This window comes from Struthio camelus, chromosome 2 (assembly GCF_040807025.1).
Source record: "Struthio camelus isolate bStrCam1 chromosome 2, bStrCam1.hap1, whole genome shotgun sequence".
Lineage (NCBI taxonomy): Eukaryota > Metazoa > Chordata > Aves > Struthioniformes > Struthionidae > Struthio > Struthio camelus.
In genome coordinates, this window is record NC_090943.1 from 7,061,339 (window position 1) to 7,083,618 (window position 22,280).

The 22,280-nt window shown below is 45.5% G+C and overlaps 1 protein-coding gene across 1 annotated transcript in view; it reads left to right on the plus strand.

Moving 5' to 3' along the window:
• The first annotated feature begins 367 nt into the window (after window positions 1–367).
• LOC104148556 (sodium channel protein type 5 subunit alpha) overlaps window positions 368–22,280 on the plus strand; it is a 216,933-nt gene continuing 195,020 nt past the window's right edge. The window contains exon 1 of the mRNA XM_068934177.1: window positions 368–436. The gene's annotated coding sequence lies outside the window, so the exon portion shown is untranslated. The remainder of the gene's footprint in view (window positions 437–22,280) is intronic.

The window sequence follows — 22,280 nt, forward strand, 5'->3', positions numbered from 1 at the left end:
TCCCCGCTCCCCACCCCCTCTCCTCCCCCGGTTCCTCCCCCCGCTCCGCCGCCGCTGGCCGGCAGGGGGCGCCGCGGTGCCGATGCCGGTGCCGGTGCCGGCGGCTGGGCGGGCCGGGCCGGGCCGGGGCGGTGCCGGCGGCGGGGCGGGGCGGGCGGCGGCACCGCCCCGCGCTCCCCCCCCGCCCCGCTCTCCCCCCGCCTGCGCGGGGCTGCGCGGGGCGGCACCGAGCACACGGCGGCGGCACCGCCGAGCCGGGCAGCCTGGGAGCGGCGGCGGCCGGCGGGGAGGGCAGCGGCGCGCCGCCGCGGCGCGGAGCGCACCGAGCACCATGGCCCTGGCCGCGGGGAGTGCTCACGCGGGGACTAAAACTCTGTGGATACAATGAAGTGAATCTGGGACTCTTGGTTTAGCGGGGAAAATTAAATAAACCAATGTAAGTTCCTCTTTTTTGCTTGTTCGCTAATAAAAAGGACGCCACGAAGAAGTCCGGTTCGAAGCGTGCCTGAGGAGGAGGAATTTCCCCTTGCCCTGCTTGGAGACCCAAACTTTCCCCGCTAGCCGGGAGAGCCGGTAGCGCCGCGTCCCGCTCCCCTTCCCCCGCGCCCCTCGCCGGGTGCCGCTTCGGGCCGTCCCGCGTGGGGAGGGTGGCGGGGAGGCTGGCGCGGCAGGTGCGAGAAGCGGCCGGCGGAGCGGCCAGGCTCGCCCCCCGGGGTGCTAAGGCTGAGGTTTGGCTGCTGAGGGGTAACTCTTGCTGCGAGTCGAGCTGGTTTCCCTCGGGCTTCTGCATCTGAAACTGCCGCTGATAATAATAATTAATAATAATAATGATAGTAATAATAATAACAATAGCAACAACACGGAGGATACTCAGCAAATAGTTTGGTGAATGTAATGTGGTAGCAGATGTGTTTGAACGGAAATTTAGTAGCACATTGGGAAGGGAAGAAATTAATTCGGGGGGGTATTTCCATGGTGGCAAGGAAAATTTATCATTCTTCTATAAGACTATTACTGATATTATTTGTTGTAAGAACTGACATAATATATTATGTGTATATGTCGCTCACTTCAAAGGGCTGCCCCTTGGAGGCCCTGCTTTAAATATATGGATTTTTTAACCAGCCCAAATCAAAAACTCTACTTGACTTGTACAAATAAAAGAAAAGCACAGAGAGCTGTGCTGCGCTCTGGCAAGGTGATCATGATTTTATCAAGACAGCCTAGAGGGGAACAGGGACATACTCGGAGCACCGTACGAGATAACGAAATCTGAATTAAAACAAAACTTACGCAACCAGACTGTGACTGCAATGGGAATATTTTTTTTTTTCCCCCTGGGAGATTGGGATGAGGAGGAGGAGGAGGAGATGAGCTTCTAAAAAGCAGAGGTGCACACAGGCGACACACGCACAGCAACAGGTCTCATTTTGCCTGGAAAGGAGGAGTTGAGGTTAGCGGGTGCTTCAGCTGAGCCTTTCCAGCTGTGCCCGGGGCAGGTGCTGACCCCGGAGACGGGTGCCGGGAGCGAACCTGGTGGCCCCCATGTCCCCCACCTCCCGGGGGACCAACAACTCTTCCTGAAAGACCGGTCATAAACACTGCGATTCAAAGAGGATTTGTCAATACTAAAAATAAACAGGCCCGCAGATGTGTCCTGTAGGGTCATGTGCGGTTTCAACACTTTCAGGGCTGCTCTGCTGATTTCCCCATTTTGCGTGTGTGTGTGCCTGTGTCCTGTCCAAGGTGCTGAAGTGCATTTTGCTGTCATTTCCGAGGATTTAAGGGTTTTGCACAGGTGATTGCTGCAGGCTTCCTCTCGTGTTAAAGCGGTGCAGTTTGAGTTGGAGGGTACCTCCTGGGTGGTGCCAAGAGGAAGCAGGGATGTGTTTTCAGACACGTATATTTGATCCGTCCTTTTGGCGTGGGAAAGCAGGCCAGGTGGAGTCGCAGATGGATCCGGCAGATCCTATAAGCTTTTGGTGGCAGAGAATTGAAAAGGTCAGAGCTGCAGGGCAGTGGGGAGTGGATCTCCCTTTGTGCTAATGGGCCAAAAACGTGGTGCATTTGAGGATGTTGCTGCTGTTGGTTTGAGTATGTTGCCTTCAGTGAGACATTAGCTGGTTCCAAAAAAACAGAGGGAAGCTCCATGTCGGGGACGGGATGGGATGAGAATGATACAAATGGGATGGGAGTGATGATTTTGGAAATACTCTTTTCTGGTGTAAGCCTTTTCATATGGTTACCAAAGTTGAACGGGACCTTTAGAAACAGAGGCTACTTAAGAAAAGAGTCTATTTTGGGGGGTAAGTGTCTGAACAAGTGAACAATATAAATGGAAGCCCGTGGTGCAAGTTGTGATATTTTTAGATTTATGCCAAAATATCTGAGTAGTATGTAATTCTTTGTATGAAACGGATCACAGTGTTGCCAGAAATAATCACAGAAGAATATGATACTTAACTTGTACATGATTGGAGATCGGTGTTGTGACATGTGGTTTTTCTCAGTTCTTGATATTAATCTGAAGCTATCCATAATACAGTTTGTACTTCTGTCTGAGACTCTCAAGGGGCTCTGCAACCACAAAGGGTCAAATTCTGATACCCATGTTCGCATGGAGAAGTAGTTTACACTGCAAGGAGTGCTGCAGATTTAAAGCATGCCAAAACTCTGTACAGTATGATAGAGAACTGATATTGTTTCATACCCTCATTTCAGAGGAGGTTAAATCATTTGTCAGAGATCGCAGAGGAATTCAGTTACATCATTGGGTATGTAACCCAAATACTTTGACCATGAAGGGTGTATGTAGACCATGAGGCTTCCTCACTCTGAATGACAGCTTATGGGTACAGTGTTTAAAAGTGTTTCACTGTTGAAAGCGCTGTTTTCCTGACATGTATCATCAGAGATGTCCCTGTGCTCGCTGTGATAGAAAAACACCTGCAGGACCAGCTAACACCTCCCAGGACTTCTGCAGGCCGCAGAAAACCGTGGAGTAGTTGCTGGGTCACAAAAAACTGTGGAGTAGTTGCTATGTTCTTGCTTCAACTGTATGCTCAAAATTATATCTAAAAATGTATTGCTAGGGAATGGAGTCCTGAATGAAACAGGAGATTTAGGAAACATAGCTATTTAAAAAAAAAATCCTGTATATGACATTAGAAGAGGATTGATACCTTATTTTCTTTTCCTTTTCATGAGCATTTTCTCTCTAGTATCTTGAAGGAATGTTCTGCACATGTATGTGAGGAAAGATCATGTGAGGTCGCATGATAAGGCATGTTGGGCTAGTGTTTGGAAATCCTGGTTATGCTTTTCTGAAGGGACAGGTTATCATCTGGTATCACCTTAGATGCCTTCGTATTTGGAAGCTCAGTTTGAAAGATATGAAAGAGACTTGTTGTTTTCAGAAGGTGCATGCTCATTTCTTCCTAAAAATTGCTACCTTGTAAGTTGTCTGCAATCGTCCTCAAGAGTTACTTTGTAAAATTATAGGTCTGATAGTTAAAAGGTGACAAGAAGTAATTTTTGAGTTCTATTAAATAAAACTCACGTATCAGAGAAGCAGCATCTCTCTTAAGTATGTGCTTGACTTTTAAGCCTGTATTTACACGCGCTCTTGAGTTAGAGCCTTCCTCACAGTACAAAGCAATTTCTATCTGAAATCCTATCATTGCTTCTTATTTTTGCTGTCTAACCTGGAGGAAAGCATATAAAGTTGGTCAGTTTTGTTCCTATGTGCATGTGGTGAACATCCCTGTTATGGTGCCATGTATGGCTGCAGACAGTTCAGATAAATATGTCTTTGTCTTTTAAATGATGTTGTCCTTATGAACATTTACCAGAAGAAAACCCTGGTGATATTCCTATCAATCTTGGTTTATTATTTACTTTGCAGACCAAACTAATGGGCCCACTTTGACCTGGCTCTGTCTCTTTGGGTTTATCTTGCAAAGTGACAGTTTCTAAATCAGGAAGGAAATCAGGTCACATTTCTGGCTCTGCAGGATTTATCTCATTGCTCTTCTTTCAAAGTAATTAGAGCTCCTAATAATGAGGAGTAGAAAACTTTTCCAGAACTGGAAAGTCCCTAACCCCTCTCTCCTTCTTGCGGTTTTTGTGTCACGGAAGAGAGCCAGGTAGTTCAGAAAGTTTGCTGTGGGGGAGCCTTTTGCTCCATTATACAGACAGGGACTTCCCCAAAGTTCAGCTGTGGCTGCAGTGGTCACCCTTTTCAAAGACACCTTGCTTTCCTACCGTGAGTGGTGTTTCCTCATTTCTGTCCCCACTCCTTCTGGCAGGGTGTCACTATGCTGGCTCCGGGCTGCCCGTCACGGTGGGGTGAGATCCCTTTGTGCCGCCCTCCAGATTTCGGCCCGGGAGAAAAACCAATTTACCTAATTTCTCCCCCATCCCAGTCCCTACACAGTCTGAGGACAGGGTGGAAGGGACAGTAGAAGCAGAATGGAAAACAGAGGTTTCATTAAATACATATAGCACCAGCTCTTATGATTGTGGTTGGTGCCCCTGCTTTTTAGGTTTCCTATCAGTCACGGTGCGCTGATGCATGTTCCCCAGACAGATGGCAAATGAACCACAAAAATGCTCTCCTCTCTAATACGGCCACCTTTGAGAAGGTGCGACCTGGCCCCCCTGCTAGGAGGTTGCCTTGCAAATCTTGCCAGTGTAAAATTTTCATTGATGTCAAAAGATCCCTTATCTTTCACGGCAAAAACATGCCTCCCTGCTCCTTGGAATGAACAAAGCCTTTTTAATTACAATCCCGCATGACAAAAATGACCTGTTTGTTATTTTTTTATCGTAATATTGCAAGAGCTTTTTAAATGTAGAGATATTGCACCTCAAATAATAAGATTGTACCAAAACGTGCTGAAAATTCAAAAACGCTATGGTAAGCCCTGAGTTTTTCCTCTGCCTTTTTACTTCATTTATTTAATTTGAATGGAGAAAACATTCTTTTTCATATTTGAAAAAAATAACAGCTCTTTACCAGACTGTTTTATTTCAACTTTCAACTTGAACTGAACTGTTTTGATTCACTAAGCTGCTGTGAACAAGGTTTTCTACTGCAATCTTGGAGAGCTCTAACCTGTTACAGATTATTTTTAAAGCTTGCTGGATTTGTCAGGTACTAAACTTGTTCTATATTCACGTTATTGTTTGAAAATTATCTGCATATTGTGTTTTACTAACCTGAATGCAACTCCAGTATTAATAGGGGTCATTAAAAAAATGCGGACAGTATTCACGTTTAAGTATTTAAGTAAAAATACTGACAGTTCATGTTAAGTTTAGGTAACTAAAAGCAAACTGTTGACATAAGTAAGGTGTCTGCGTTAGAAGCAAGGAGTGTCTCCGAAAATTTATGGAATTTGCAGGCTGAACCTGATAAGTCAAGTTTTGGGGGTGGGGGGGTCAATTTTGGAGGAAACTGAAAAACTTATGCAATTGGAAGTTAAGGAAAAACTTGCGCATGAAAAATTTCTTTCAAGAGCCATTAGTTGGAGATAGATTAGATATTAACTTTTGAGGCCAAAACCCATTCTCAAAGGCAGTGTTATTTACCAAGTGATTTTTCAAAGATTCTTTTTAGTATCGTAATGAAATAATCACATTATCCAAAGAAACGGACAGTTCAGTTTGTGTCTTGGTGGCTGAATATGCCACCGTTCCTCACGGATGTCTTGTGACGTGCAGAAAGGAGGGGATCGAACGAGCTTTACATGTGTCAAAAAAGCTCCGGATTCACAAAACCAGAGGCCCACTGGATTCCGGGTAATCAAAACAGCACAGCGCAGAGGGATCATTTCTAGCGATTTTAAATGAATTAGGTTCACCCATGTGAGGAGCCAGCTCAAATTTTATGCCCCACTGTCAACCCACTTCAGTCCTCGGAGCAGAATTTCTGCTGACGGGCTGCACAAGGGCAAACATCGCCCCTGAGAAATCCTATAAAACATGAACTTTGAAAAAAAAATGGTAACAGCGATGATTAAATAAGCAAAAAAAAAAAAACTCTTATCATGTAAATCTCATCAACATAAGCAATTCTGTGTTGAAATGTTCGTTTTTTTTTTTCCCCACGAAGGAGCCATTAAAAGCGGAAAAGCTGTTAGGGGAACGCTTTCAGCGCTGGAAGCAAACTCTGTCTGCAAGTCTCTGCCACTCACCTGAGATGCAGGAACTGCTACTGGCTGGAGAGGGGGGAAACAGGAGGGCGAAACAATGCAAGAATTTTAACCCAGACTGAACATCTTCGAAGCACATCATTAAAGTATTACCTGACCTGCCGACAGGCGTTTAGCGTAGTCTGAGGTCTGACACTTTAGAAGCTGTTACATAATGCACAATTATAAAATCACACTCCAGCCTCTTTAAAACACCTGCCTTATTATAACCGGGTAATTATACTGCATTTAATGGAGCTGGGTGCGGAGGGTAAGGTAGCTGCGCGCGCCGAAGAACGTTCCTTTCCCGGACACTGGCAGCTTAAAACACCGTGTCCGACTGAGCTCCTGGCCCACGCAAGGCTTAATCCCTCCAAAGCTGCCCAACGGTGGTGTCTTCACCCCGGTTCGCGCGCCCGCTCCGGCTCTCGGGTTACAGGCGTTGTCCTTTCCTTCCGGACGCGGGCTCCTGGCCACCGCCGCTCCCCATATTAGTGCAGAGAGCTCTACGCCGTGACGCAGTCGCTCTCCCTCCCTCCCGGGGGGCCGAGCGCGTCGTCCTCGCTGCTTCCCAGCCTCGAGCGCAGAGCTATGCGCGGTTCCCGTGCTGCGGGACGGGCTCGCAGAGCTGCCAGTAGCGCCTGCAGTAAGAGGGTCTGGAAAGCGCTGCAAGTATCTTAAGAATTTTTCTTTATCTCTTTTCAACAGAGTTGCACGTCGAAAGGTCTAATCTCCCTCCGTGCATGCATGTAACTCTCATTCATGTGAGCGCAGGGGTTGCTGCCGGCATGGGCTGCCTATCGCTAGGGAAATAACCCCTGCGGGGCTGCGGCGTGTGGCAAAGTTAACCGGTGTGGCCGTGGGTTTGCTGAAGGTTTTATAGCTCTTTTATTCCCTGTGTTGGTCGAACAGAGGGTTCAAATTCTGCTGTCAGCTCTGCTGGCGTAAATCCCGATCGGCTCATTTGACTTCGGTGGAGTTAATCCAGATTTACACAGAAGTTTCCCTAAGGACTTCCCGTTTTTGCTCTGGGTGACAGTTAGTGTGCCAACGTCAAAATACATCTGATCTAGTCAGATTCCCTGTCTTGAACCATTAATTATTCTCGGGCAAAAGTTTCTCAGAAAGAGCTGTTGTATTTGAACCCCCCCCCCCATAAAAAACACACACAAATTCTGTAGCTAATTTTAGAAAGGAATAGGGATTTTTCTTCCTCCTTTTTAAACTAAACATAATCTGAAAGATAATGTACCAAGATTTAAATATAGCATGCAATTTTACATTGCAGATGAATAGTTTCTCTCATTCTTAACGTGTTTAGATTTTTTTTCAGTCTTTCTCAACAGACAGCTGTTAGATAAATAGAGAAAAGTAAATAGTTGTTATGAGACCATACTTCATAGCTAAAAAAAAAAATGAATCATCACATCAGTATGGGAGGAAAAAGCCAGGATAAATCCTCTCTTCCTGTACTTTTTGCCCCCATCCCATCCTTTCTTGATACTTCTGTAGTAGTTCTTGAGCTAAAGGAGTACTTTAATTGATGAACCTGGTATCTAAGCTTCCACAGCAAAGTGTCCGTAGGTCCGTGGTGCTCCTGTTCCTGCTGGTTTGGTGAGCTTTGAATCAAGGCTCTGAACTCTTCAAAGGAAGATGAAATTTGGATGAAAACATTCATATGCAAGCCTATGCGTTCCTGTGCTTTTTTACCTTAGGGGAAGTTTTGCATGTGTGGCACTGGGTTTTCGTCTCCATAAAGCTGACAAAACTTGAGAGACCTCAAGAGTTTTCCAGTGACTGTGCAGCAGCCAGAGAAGCCGTTGGGAGTGCTGCACATTGGTGCACAGATGTCCCTCTGGCTGCCCAAGACAGCTGTAAAACATGCTTTCTCCTGTAGCCGGGGGACTTACTTATACATGCAGCGCTGCTCCTCACATGCACTTTTAAGTGTCTGATCTGTGAAGAACTGGTCTATTTATTAAAAGAAACCTCCAGCTTTCCCCATATTTTACCCATTCTATTAAGCCTGAGAGGTGCTGGGCTAATAGGTCTTGTTCCGTGTGTTGTGAGCCGAATAGCCACGATCCACCCAGGATCTCTAATTTTCAGCTATTTCTCACTGGATGCCAGAAATACCTCAGGAGCATTGCACTGGGTCGCCCGCTGCCTCTTCTGAAGAGGCATGGAGAATGGCACAGCGACCACAAACGTAAAAAAAAGAAAAGAAAAATCCCGGTAATTCTAGACTCCTGGGAACAGAGCAAGTGGGTGAATAGGAGGTTATGGTCTGAAAACACGGAAAGATTCTGGGCTGTGGTTTTCTTTTATTAATTAGCTAAAGTGATGTTCAGAACCTGAAACCAAGGCTTTTAGGCACATCTCTGGTGTCTAATTCTGCTCGTTGTCCCATAACAGGATGAAGCAGGAGACTGTTTTTTGAAGTCGGTGATGCAGTGTCAATGTGAAAACAACAAAAGGGAGATGGAGGCTTCCTTTACGAGCATAAAAGTCCCCTGGATAGTTTAGCACCAACAGTGAAAATTACTGAATAGCTGCAGAGCAGATTTTAAATGTAGCTGAAATAAGTTTTCTGGAACGCTTCCAGAACTATTTTAAGGGCCTGATCCAGAGCTCGGCGATATCAAAGGTAAAGTTCCTGTTGACTTCTTTGGATCAGGCATTACACTTCTGAAATATTATTTCCCCTCCTGGAACACTCTAAAGCTTTCTTTTAGGTATTTTTTGGTTAATTGTTGTGTCAAATATAATGTCTTTTGAATCCCTTTCATGCTTGGATTGGTTAAACATAAAAGGGAAACAACGCTATAATTTTGTTGCTCAGCAAATTCTAGTTTGCTAAGTGTTTAGTCATTCATTGGAAAAGCCTTAGAAAATCATTTTCTGTGGTTTCCTAGAGATGCCTGGTTTTAGCATTGCTCTTGTTATGCATCTGTCCCGTCCTGTAACTTTGAAACCCACTAGACAATTTGATAAAGAGGTTCTTGACTCAAAGATACTTCCTTTCTGCAAGTTCTGGGAAAAGAGGTTCCCTGTTAGAGAGCAGAGAGACTCAAGGGGCACCATAAATAAAAAAGTGACTCTAGTGTGGCTTAGCCACACTACACCACGGTAAATAATCCATCAGATAGCCACAAGAGAGCAGGCTAGATAGATAATATAGGTTTTTCGTAGAACTTGTGTTGTATTGTATTGTTTTTTATTTACTTTATTTTATTTTATTTTATTTTACTATTTAGCGTCCCGTTGCCAGACCACTGATTGCGTAACCTACATTAATCGGGTTCATGAGATCAGAAAATGCCCGATGTAGATGGCATAAAGCTAACTACATAGTTATAAAGGGAACGTGGGAAACAAAGCCCTGGCTTTTCAGTCCCGGGGATTATCTCATTTTCAGTCACATCTGAAAAGACTCTGTCGTAAAGATTTAGCACCTGATCCGCACCTGCTGCAAAGATTTCCCTCACCTTCAAGAGGCTCTGGACAGGGCTGCTGCGCTGCAGACTGGGTGTTACGAGGTCGGGCTTGGGTGTTTCCAGAGCAGGGGAGGCTCCTCACCGCTTCTGGCTCTTCATCAGCCACCTTGGAGCAACATGTTGCCCATGGCGGCACCTTTCCCATGTCCCCTCTGGACTAGATGCTAACGTGATGCGGCCAGGAGGGCAGAAAGGGTCGTCAGGGATTATTTCTCCTTGGGGCTCTGGTGCGGGCTGTCTTCTCTTCAGCCCCACCGATGACTTGCCACCTCCAACATCGCCCTCCTCTAGAACCCCAGAGCTCCTGGGCTATTCTCAGCAGAGCCTGTCAGAGGGCCAGAGAAGGAAAGAGAGTGGCTGAGACATTGTCCTAGAGACCCTGACCTTCCCTCCACTCTCTCTCTCTCTCTATACATATATACATATGTAAAATCAGGCATAAAGCAGGGGTTTTGCAAATGCCGCTTCAGCGCAGTTGCACATGCCCCATCGTGTTGGGAGGCATTCTCCCATGGGGGTCAGCTCATAGACCTGCTCCCAGCCATCGCGTTGGCACAAGGAAGGGAAAATGGAGGGTGTCCCTGGCCCCCGGTAATCCCCAGCTGCCACAGAGCCTCCTGGGAGGCACTCGTGGCCAGCGCAGATTAACAGCCTGCGGCGGGGACGGGCCTGCTGCCAGCACAGCCCTAGGATCAAGGGAGCACAAAGGTGGCCCAGAGCCACCTTTGGGCCCCTCCTCCTCTCCCCAGGGCCTTCCCCTCACTGTCACCATTGCTTGCAAATGGAAACCTCTCTTCCTGTGCACTGCACAGCTTGTTCACAGCGAGATGCACTTTGTGAGGTGGCTGAAGTGGAGAAAATAGTCAGGATAGGGTCATTGTCTTTTAAGAGAAGAAGGTCTGTCAGGGGAGAGATGCACACACTGCAGTCTTGCTCGATGAACCAAACCATGGCCTTCAATACCAGGAGCATCATGATGGCACAAGGCTAGGAAACATGGCCCTGCATGCAGGCAGATCTAGCACAAAGGTGTGTACCGAGCTGTGCCTCGTGCTCTGCGCTGCCCTCACCGGCCCTGCCTCCCCCAGTAGGGAAGGAGTAGAAGGGAATGGCATGTATGTTGTGGTCTGGAGGGATGGGACAGGTCTTTGGCCTGCGATGCTCTCAATCTGTGACACCCTCAGTCCACGGTTGCCTTGGCCTGCAATGCCCTCAGCCCACAATGTTCTCAGCCTGTGATGCTCTTGGCCCACAATGCCCTCAGCCCACGATGCCCTTGGTTCCTGATGTCCCCGGCACACAATGCTCTTGGCCCATGATGCCCTCAGCCTGCTGTAAAACTACTGCAGACTGGCCACAGCAGCCCAGTGGTTTGCAGGTTTATATTCCAAGGTGGGGACTGTGCCAGTTACACTGCCTTTATGGCAAGATAGCCCCGGGGGGTAGTCAGGGAGTAATGCTCTCATAACTTTTTGGGGCCCGTCAAATTTCTACTCATGGTTGTTAACCTGAATCCCTGCTCAGTAAGGAAACAAGCTGAGCAGCGATACGTGGCCCTCAGAAAGTTTAACGTCTCCGCTCAAATACATATTTGAGACTTGGATACTTCTTTGGCCTAGAAACTGTGCTTGGAGGTGCATGAGGGCAAGTAAGCTGCCAGTACAGCTCATATGGTGTTTCTCATGCCAGGCATTTCTGGTTCTTCAGATCCTGAGTAAAAGGGAAGATACAGCATGAAATGGTGGAAATAGAATTGTCATTAGGTTACACGGTACCAGAGAGTCTGACTTGGGTCTCACTTGCAGTCAAGAAATGGATAATGACTTATTGAAGACCCAATGAGGTACACCTTTGCAGCAGTTAAAAAAATGCACACTGAACCTGGTTAGACATGCTGTTTGTTGTTGTATTACACCAGCCCATGCACAGTCCTACTAATGGTACAATCCTCTTGCAAGAGGATTTTCCCTTCTCAGATTTCACCTTGAATTGCAGAGCACCATCAGTTCCTATTCATTTTAAACTGTGGGAGCTCAACTTTTTTGGCAGTTTTCAGTGCCATTTTGCCCAAAACAATACTCAGAATGAGGTGCTTCCCACATTGAGGTCTGTGGGAAATAAAATATCCTCATATTGATTTTAATTTTCTTCCCAATGCTAGCTTGACAGCTAGTTTTATGCTCATAGCTAGTTTTGCATATGTTTGCATGTTTTTCTTCATACATGATTTCTTTCCAGAGGTTTCTGTAACATTAACGAATATGAAAGTTGTTGTAATTAGCATAAGAAACTATTGCTTATAGCAACTATGCAATGTATTAGGCTACCGATCAGTCTTGCTGTTAGCGCATTCTGCAGAATTCAATAGGCAACATTATTTATACAGTTGCTTTTATGAGCTTGGAAAACTTTGCAAAATGTATTATAATCTAGGCAATAGCTTTGCTAAAAAACAAGTTAGCTTCATTGATTGCATTTCCTCACTTTGGTTACTGAACTGCACTCTAAAAATAAATTCAAAAACCATAATTGAGATCAATCGCTAATTGATTTTAACTTGTCGTGTCCAGTTAAAAGCAGAACCAATGCTTTCTGGGATGTTGATAACGTCCAGGAGCTTTATAGAGCTGTGTATGAGAGAAGGCATCAATAGCAGAATATAAGATCTCTTAATTTGGGCTTCACACAGAGTTTTAGGCGCTTAAATGTCAGACTAAAGTTCAAGTGTTCATCAGAGTCCTGTGAGGATCTTCACTGTCAATGAAATTCCTATTTAAAACTCTCCTGTGAGGCTCTGCTGCCTGTAAATGCTGGTTCCTTGAACCAGAGGTTGCAGCGATCCACTGACTGTTGGAGAAGAGGCCTCCCCACGATAATTGGATCACGGTTTGGCTGGAGAGAGCCTCAAATAGCAGGATAACGGGGGTGCTGCCGTGAGAGCTGTGCTAGTCGTGCAAGGAGAGCGCAGCTGAGCTGCTCCCCGGCGACTTTAACTTTGGATCCAGCTGGGACAGCGTCCCCGAGGGCAGGGATGGCCTTTGCGGCTCAGCTATGTCCCTTCGCCTCTCCGCCGCCAGTGGAGTTGTGGTCTCGGGTTGCAGTTCCCACCCGGCGCTTGTCCTCGTGCTGGACGTCAGGGAAATCACTGCGCCCGAGACGGGGCTCAGGGCTAGCGATACTCCTGCCACGCGCGATGGCAAGCAGGGACCTGCTCGGCTTCGCTCGGTCGTTGCTGCCTCCCTGCCCCGGCTCTCCGAAATCCCGTTCTGCTCCCTCCGTGAGGTGGTACTCGTGTGCATGTTTTGCTGGACCACCAGTCGCGTGCGTCTGGAGGGGAAGGAGGGAGGGCAAAGCCAAAACTGAGGGCGGTCTATTTATAGGGTGACTATCTCCCACTCCCTGGCAGGCTGGGTGCTGGCGAGGTGGTGTTGCGGGGCGACGCTCGTCTGTGTGTAATGCAGCCCTGTGCTCAGCACTGGAGCAGAGAAGAAGCAGAGATCTGAGGTATCTTTTTGAAGGTAGGAAGGGAGGGACCATTTGCTGGTCTCGACTTTCAGTAATGTTTATTTCTTGCAGTTGCATCTGTTTATTTTTAACTGGATAGCTTTCTTGCCCATCCCATCCCATTTCATAACAAAGCTGCGTGAACACTTTCTGTTATACTTCTGAAGCCCACATACAAGATTTCTGTTTATGCCTTTCAGCTTGTTTGGCAGTGGGGTAAAAAATGCAGGCTATAAACTTTAGGCTCAACCTCGTGATTCAGGAATGATGAAACCTTGAAGTAAAACTGAGATCATCTACTCTGTCTCCAGAATAGCAGAGGACTCCCAAGAATTCGTTATTGATGAACTAGATCATATGCCATTTGGAAAACATGAACTGAGGGTGATAGATTATCCATCAGCCAGTCTGGTGAATTCACAGTCTTTGGTAAATCATGGTTAAATTATTTTTGTTAAAAGTATGGACATTATGCCTAATTTATATTTCTTTTCTTCCAGTTCTGGCCACTGGATTTCTTCTATCTGTCTAACAGATTTCATAGCCCTCAATAATATCTATTCTAGTAGTATTGTTATAGCTGTGTTTGCCTAAGGATATAGGTACAGTGATTAATCCATCCTGTACTTTCTGTTCGGTGGGAATGAGTGCTCTGCATCATTTTATTATCATCCTGTTTTCCAGCCCTTTAACTGCCCTTGTGATGCTTCTCTAAACCTTTCTAATTTATCAACACTACCCTCGAGTTGTGGACCCCAGAACTGAACACTATACTAGACTACCGTTCCCATGAAATTGCAGTACTGCCCTCTAAACCTTGATTACCTGAGTCCTGCATCAGCTTTGCACTATTTTGCCCAGAAAGCAGACAGGCCCACAGGCCCTCAGATCTTCCTGTTTGTATTTTTCACCTGTTGCCCCAATTGCAGGTTTCTTCTGGTGCTTTGAAACTTTTTCCAGTGTCCCTATACACAGGAAAGCAACATTTGAGTCTCAGGATACATCTTGGCCACGTCTTTACTAACTCTTGGGTGTGATTATCCTGACTGGTTGATTTAAAAAATCTAGCTGTAGAAGCTGCTGTATTTTGTTCTTTATCACTTTTACAATGAAAACAATGTCATTCTCGGTATGTTGCTCCGTTGCATGGGTTTTTCCTGAGTACAGAACAGAAATATATGTTGAACATTTCTGCCCTTTCCTTGGTGTTGTGCCTATCAGAGCTCATAGTATTCATTTTAATTCTTATGTATTTGGAAAGTTCCTTCTTTTCCTTAAAAATGCGAGAGACGCATTAAAAAGGCCAGAGATGTCTATAGCCACAGATTTCTCACTGTATCTTTTCACTTTATCATTGGCATCTGAGTTACATTTATTATTCTTGACTTTATTTTGTTTTGTTTTCTTTTCCCTTTTTTTTAAGTATTTTGCATAGTTAAGTGCACATGGAATTTCTTTGCCCTGTGCAAGACATTTTGCTGTGCGTAGGAGAGGAGGCAGAAACTTTTCCGAGTCTGTCGCTGCCTAGGAGAGTGACTGCACTATCACGCTGTGGTGGGACCTTTCCCTTCCCACAGCCTTACACGACCAGTTTGGGATTTGAAGGACGGTGCAGCGGGTATTTGGAGAGAGCTGGGAAGCTAAGGAAGTGAAATGCCCCCCACATCTTAGTAAGGATGAAATTCATACTCTGCAGAAAGCATCAGCAGAATTAATCTGCTTCACATCATCAAATCTTGATCTTCTTTTGGACGAAGAGCAGACTAAGGGGACTACAACCCTATCGCCCGTTAACGCAGAACCATCTGATAGGTGTCCCCACATCATATCGTACGATGGCAGCTGAAGATACCCTCTTTCCCCCCCTGTGAAATATGGTTACAATATCATACCTCTTCTATGTTTCTACACACATAATTGGGACATAGGAAAATGATACCAGGATCAAAAATAGAGACACCCTACAGACAGTTATTGTCTCCAGCCAAGCAGTAACTCTCGTTCTCATCTCTGACCTCATCCAACCATGAGACTGCAATAAAATGGCACTTTTGGGGCAGTCAGTGGCCTCACCACTCTCTCCTTCAGGTAAAACGTCCAGGACTTCCGGATGAGGTCTCTGCTCCGTGGGAAAGCCCAGGCTGGGAAGTGAGCTGCAAGCACTGAGCCAATGAGCTGAGCACCAAGGCTTAGGAGGGGAAAATGTGATTTCCTAAACCATGACTGAATCTCTACAAGTCAGTGCACTTTTCTTCCATTTACCTGAAAGTATCAGAATTCAACCTTTCAAACCCACTGATCCTGGGGTCCCTCCGTGAGAGACACAAGGCGGCTGTGACTGAACATGAACTCTGGGCTGATGCATATTTATTTATTATTATTTTATATTTCATGCCGCTGATTGTCCTAGATACAGAGGAGGAAAACGACTTTCAAATGAGAAATTTTTCATTACTTAACAGCATAGCTATACTTAGAATACAAACTTTAATCAGTTACTTGCTGGGGAAATATGTAGCAAAACCCCAGTCACTGCTAGGTTGCCCTCGCATCCTTGTATCAGCTATAGGAGTGTGGCACTTTGAAGAAATATGGATCCTCTGTGAAGAATTTAGGCTGTTTATAAGCACCATGTGTTAGGGATCATCCACTTTCCTTATGTGCTCTGAGAATAATAATAAATATTAATAATAATAATGGATTGGGCTGTACCAAGCACTTCGCAGGTAGACAGCACTGAGTGGGAGGAGGCTCTGCTGTAAGAGCATCTCACCATGGCTGATTGCAGGAGCTGCCAAGGGCCCATATCATCAGTCACGGTCCCACCGAGCCCAACAGGCAGTCGCTGCCCCAAGAGCTTTTGCGCTGCACCTAAAAAATCCCAGGCACCCATGTAAGTGGCTGCAGTAAAGAGCTGCCAGAGGAGGATGTTTTTTCAGGGCACAACCAGAGAGGCTACTTAGCATAGTTTTACATGCTGCTAATGTGGTTTTATTGCTTCTAGGACTTGACCTGCTGTAGCTGGGTGCTGCTGTATTACGTGCTGTGGAAGCTTTTACTCATTTGGAGCTAGGCCATGGCTCTCTTGCATGGCTCTGCACTGCATGGCCTAGGTGTGTCCAGCTGTCCCCTGCAGTGGGGAAGCTGGTGGCTCGTATGACTGTGGCCGGTGAGGATGGGGTAACTAGTCAAGGTGGAGCAGGACCCTGCCCTGCCTTTGTAGCTGCTGTGGTCTGGACACTGCAGGATACCAGGAGAAACTACATTGTTTCTACAGTCTGTGTGGGAGGGATTTGTGCTCACAATGCGAGGCCATAAGTTTCTTTTTCCTCCAGAGAGATGAAGGATGAGGCAGAGGAAGGTGGGGGAGAACAGAGAAAGTCCTGGTGCAACAAAGAGCCCTCATTCATCCTGACCCATCACTGGGGCCACAGCCTGTAGACTCCTGCTCCATTTTTAGCAGATATCTGGGCCCCATGGCCAAAGCAGCTGTTTTGCCATCATCTGCAGTCCTTAAAGCATTTATTGCAGTGTGGAATATTTAGGAATCCAGCTAAGATTTTGTGTGTTTTTGTGTTGCTAGTTTTGACTTTCTTTCGCGTTTTACAACGTGCAATCACTAGAGTGAATGCTTGCTGTTTATTGTGCTTTTCATGTTTTTTGATGATTAGCAGCATTTAGCATTTGATACACAGTTTGCTTTGTTTTTTCAAAGTTAAATGCTAATTCAGGCAACAGTACCTTGGTTGTGACGCTGGTTGCTCTCTGAGTTTCTTAAATATAGACTGAGAAGTCCCTATTTTGGCAAATGGTGACTTCTATGTCTGAACAGTCCATAAGGACTTTGTATTTTGAAAATCTGAAGAACTGCTGCCAAAGTAGCAGTTTTGTATTGGAAATGGCAAAGATTTTGCATTATGGAGGCAAAAGCTTTGGATGCCAATGTGATTTTACTGTCACATACAGATAGCGTGAGTGCTCATGCAGCTTTAACTCCAAGGAGATATTCATACGAGTGGAGTTACCTGCCTTTATTTTTAGAATTTATTTTGTAAGTGCAGGGCTTCGATTGTCCAAATTCTGTTCTTGCCTCTTACTGTCTAAAACATTCTCTTGTGTCTCTGAGTGGGGAGAATGGATAAAGTCACACGACAGACTGAGCATGGGAGCTTTGGCGTTAGTCTCAGTTTAGTCTGACCCAAAGAATCCTGGGCTGGACAGAGCTGAGCAATCCTCAAAAGGAAAGGCTGTAGCATGCTGAGTCTGGGACTGAAAGAAGTGATGCTATGGGAGGAGAGGGCATCTGTCTGGGGAGGAGAGCGTATGTCTGTTTGAGCCTGGGAGGTGGACAATACTCTCCGAGCGATGTTCGCCTTGGGTGCTGTGGAACATGCTGCATGAGGTCACAGGCAGCATGCTGCATGAGGACAGCAGCTGCCAGACTGGGACGGAAAATCCAGGGCCTGGATCTCAAAGAAGAGAAAAGGAGATAGTTGCTGCCTTAAATTAATGACTTGAGAGAGGAAGAAAAAAAAATGAATATCTTAAGCTACATCCCCCAGGTTTATATAGTCAGCATTCTTCTATCATAGGAGCACTATTTTTCTCATTTTAAAGAGGTTGAACTGAGGGTAAGTTGCATGCCTAAGGTCCTGGAGAAACTGTGGTGCAGAGAGTTAACTCTGCATCCGAAACTAGTAAACCAGCGGTTGAACCACCTCTTCACACCACACAGCAGAGATAGCCCCAGCATGATCCCTCCGGTCCCAGGGGCCAGACTTTCTCCTTCTTTCCACTCGCAGCTTTCCAGAGCTTCTGTCTCCACCGGCAGATATATATAGTTTTTCCCAGTTCAAATTCTGCTTAGGAAAATGTTCTTGCTTTTGCTTCTTTCCAAATAGGAACACCTCCCACCCCAAGGGCCAGCACTGGGTTCAGCCTTTTAGCTAGCAGGAACTGAGTGTGAGCCCAAAGTTAGATTCATTGCATGGCTTGTTGAGTTGATAAGGTGTAGAGGGAAGGGTACTTCTGGATGGCAATTTGGTCCTTGTATGACTTAAGCCGGTGCTTGGAGTTGCCTCTGTCTCTCCACTGAATCCATATGAAGCCTGGAGTAGGTACGCCGTTGATATATGTGCTTCACTGAACTGGGATGACTCTAAAATGTGGTATTTTGGTGATCAAATATCAAAAGAGTCTTTGCCTTCAGTGAGGCTGAGTTTTTCAGCCAAGGCCTATGCTGCTCTTCAGTCATCAAAATGGACCTCTATTGTCTAGCTTTTGCTCTGCGTGGTGATTGTCACAGAGGTCCTTCTGTAGGAATAAGGGAGCATTGAAAATATGTCTGCATGAGTGGCTGCAGCCCTGAAGTTACTTAGCACAGTAGTTACTGAAAATGTAGACTCAACAGAAGTGCTGAATATAAATAGGAGAGCTCAGCCATGAGAGTAAAATGTCTGCAAAATATTGAAAAAGAAGTCAAAAAGCGAAAAAAGTTAAGAGCAAAAGGAGAAAGTGTATTGCTGGTTCAGCCAAAAGAACAATTGTGCCTGCTAGTAGCAAGAACAGCTTTGTAATCTGATGCATGGACTTCTTCCAGCTTGTCACAACAAACACTGCAAACCCAAGGCTATTTGTTGCATTAGCAATAAACCAGTAAGCATAGGAAGCTGAAGCTCAGGTTGGCACATAAGCTAGGCACCAGTCACCACCTATGCAGATATACCGCAGTTTAGCAAGTAGGAGAACTGTTGAATATGTGAGACAACATCAGTGACACACTTTGTGTCCCACCTCCTCTGAACAGAGAGTTGATCAAGCCCAGGTACTAAGTCAAGCCTCTAGTGATATTATTCATCTACTGTTTTGTTAGGAGTACTTATAAGGCATCTGTTACTGTGCAGCTGGGGTTCTCTTTAATATAGTTGAAGACCAATCTTTATTCTAGGACTAGGCAGTGCACAGCAGCAGCTGACTTCAGATCCTAAATGGCATATTTATCAGAGATTAATCTAAGAAGGAAGCTGCATGCAGTTGTGAATGAATAGAAGGGAGTTATTTATCTTACTCTGAACATGACCAGGATGGAGGAGAGAGATTTTTCCCAATATGACTGAATTCCAGAGGTAGGATCTATCTTTACAGAGACATCTTAACCCATCATGGGAGAGGCTGCATCAGAGCAGCAGTACAGCCAAGGCTCAAATCTGTCTTTGTTGCTAAGGACTTGCACCCTGAATGTCACATGGGAGTGAATTGGCAGTCAGATGTGTGCATGTTCCCTGTGTAATGTGCTCGGGTGGTCTGATTTGTTCACAAAGGCAGATAGGTAGCTTCACATTGCAGTTTGCTAGATTCTTGGTGAAACAGTTTTAAAAGTTAGCCCCAGGTTGAGTGTGTTGCAATAATACAACCTTGAAATGACAGAGACCTGAATTACTTTGTTGAGAATTCTGTTTTATAAAGATATTTGCAATCTTCTGGATGCTTGAAACAAAAGAAAGGCATTCTTATACAATGCGGCTAGAAATAATCTCCCAAGCTGCAAATGACCCAAAGGACAAATGTGGTAAGGGATAAGATGAGGAGGAAGGAAGCCCACATTTTTCTTCTTAAAAGTGTTCTAATGTATTTCTCTGCTAGACCTCACTCTGAGTTAGCTTTTTGAGGTAAAATCATCTGGTTTCTATCAAGGTTCCTGTCTGTTCTGGGAAGTCGATGATCAGAGAGACAAGTGAGCGACACCTTTTGGAAAAGGGTTGCAAAGCAGTTTCTTATTGGCTTCCATGATGCCATCATGTAACCAAGGCCTATATGACTTTGCATCTCAGATTTTACTCAGTGTATTGACCTATTGACCCAAGCAGAGCTGCCAGCAAGATAAAGGAATGCAGGCATGAGAGTCAAGGTGAAAGAGCAGTTGGACCAACTAGCTCATGGGAGTTCTCTGGAAAGAGGTGCAATTGATACTGTCTGCATTACCTTTTGATGGTGGTCTTGAGGCTGTCCCCCAAGGACATGCAGAAAGTAAATCCTGACTCCCAGACTCAGGTACAGCAAATGTGGCCTTTAAAACCACAGGCTTTTTAATATTTGTGGGTTAATGTATCAGAACACTGTCTGTAGGCTGCATGAGAAATGCTCACAGAGAAGAAAATGAAGAGGGACAGAGCACAGGGTGCTCAGAGAGGCTTTGGAGACTGATGTTTCAGATGTGCATTGACCAATCCACAAAAAGCAATTCCATCAACTCCAGTCAGGCATCCCAGTTGCCTAAATTGTATCTTCTCCTCCCAATTTTCAAAGCTGACAGTGCTGGTTTGTCTGTTGGCTGCTGATCTTTGAGATGAAAGCTGCCTATAGAACCAGAGTTGTGACTGATAGGAAACCAGTTTGCCCTTTCAGAGGAAGAGGACCTCCAGTTGTGGGCATAATTGCTACATTCCTTGATTGGGAGAGGAGCAGAGCAAGCCTGCCTGTGTAGGACTTACATGGAAACGGCATTTTTATGAGAATGTCTGAAATATCTCTCACAGGCACCCCATTAAACACTCCTCTCGGCCTGGCCACAGGCCAATCTGAAGTCCTCAGAACTGCTTGCCCTCCAAATAGAAGCTGGGTTTGAGTTGTCCTACTCAACACTACTACTATTCAGAATTTTAGGATGCTGGGTTTTTGCTAGGCACAATGAAGAGAGCTCAGCTGCCTACAGCGTTGCCCACAGAGGTGCATCTTATTGGCCATGGTAAGGGTTACACAGACGCATCCAAAGGCAGGCTTTGTCTCTGGCACTTTTTGTGGCACTGCATGCATTGGCAGACCTCTGCATTTAGCAGGGATAGAATTCGGACCACAGCTGGTAGCCAGGCAGGCTGCCAGGGTACCAGGCGCATCAGCCGTTTCTCATTTTCTGATGCACAGCAGCTGAACTAAATTTTTGCAGAAGCTCTGAAACATGTTGAACTTGCCATGCAGGAGAATGTTCTGTTAGTCCCGCGTTTTTGTTTGCACCCATTTGTAGCAAAGGCACACGAGTTTGGGAGCTAATTCCTCTCCTGGCTTAAAACTTGCTTTCAGCACGACATTGTGCATGCACGCACAAAACCTCTTGTTAAGATACCAAGATCCTGTTTCTAAGTGCAGATCTACAATCTGGTGCATGTAGCCAGGGAAATAAAGCTACAAATGCATGTCAATTCAGAGCTGCTTTTGCAGCTCTCGTGTGCCATATGCTGCTCTCAGGGAGAGTAGGATTTCAGCCCAACAATCAAGCTCCTGTGGGAGTCTTCCACAGCTTCTCTGCTGCCCTAGTCAGCGGCTTTGTGTGAAGTTCCTACCCCTGAACTCAAATGAGGACGGAACACATCCAGGGAGGGCTGAATGGCTTTCATGATCCAGCTATTCTGTACAGTGCTTACTTTAAGTGATAGATTCACATCAGTCTTTGGTTTTCTGCTCTGTCTTAGAGACCAGTGATTCAAACTTTACCATTTCAAGGAGGAAGAGAGTAAGACAAGAGCCACAATATTAATGCCTGCATAGCAACAGCTCTGATTCTGCTCTTGTGAGGATATTAGTCTAGAATAAGAAAAACAAAGCTCATGTTGCTCTGTGAGCAACAAAACTAATTCAACTTTGTTTCCTGTGGATCTAGGTCCTGTATCTTTAACTTGACCTTCAAAGCCCATGCTCTCTTCTAAGTACTTGTAGGATAAACGGCAATGTGTGCAATGGCTGGCTTAGTGCTCTATGTCCTACTGAGGGTTGGTTTACATCCCTAAACTGAAGGATCTGCTGATTGCCAGAATGGATAAGGGATTGGAGCTACTTCTCCCATAGTGAGGCACTGAAGTTGATCTATTTTATTTATCTCTTGATTAGAAGAAGCTAAAAAGGAGAGGAAAAACTAGCGAAAGGACTCCTGTGATGTCCTCTGTACAACCTGTCATTTTCTGGCTCCGCAGTAGTTAATACTGGAATTAGTTAATACTGTAAATACTGTATTCTTTACAAATGTGTGATGCAATACATTCAGAAATGGAGCTCTCCTCTGCTCTGACCATTTATTTACATCAAACCTAGAATA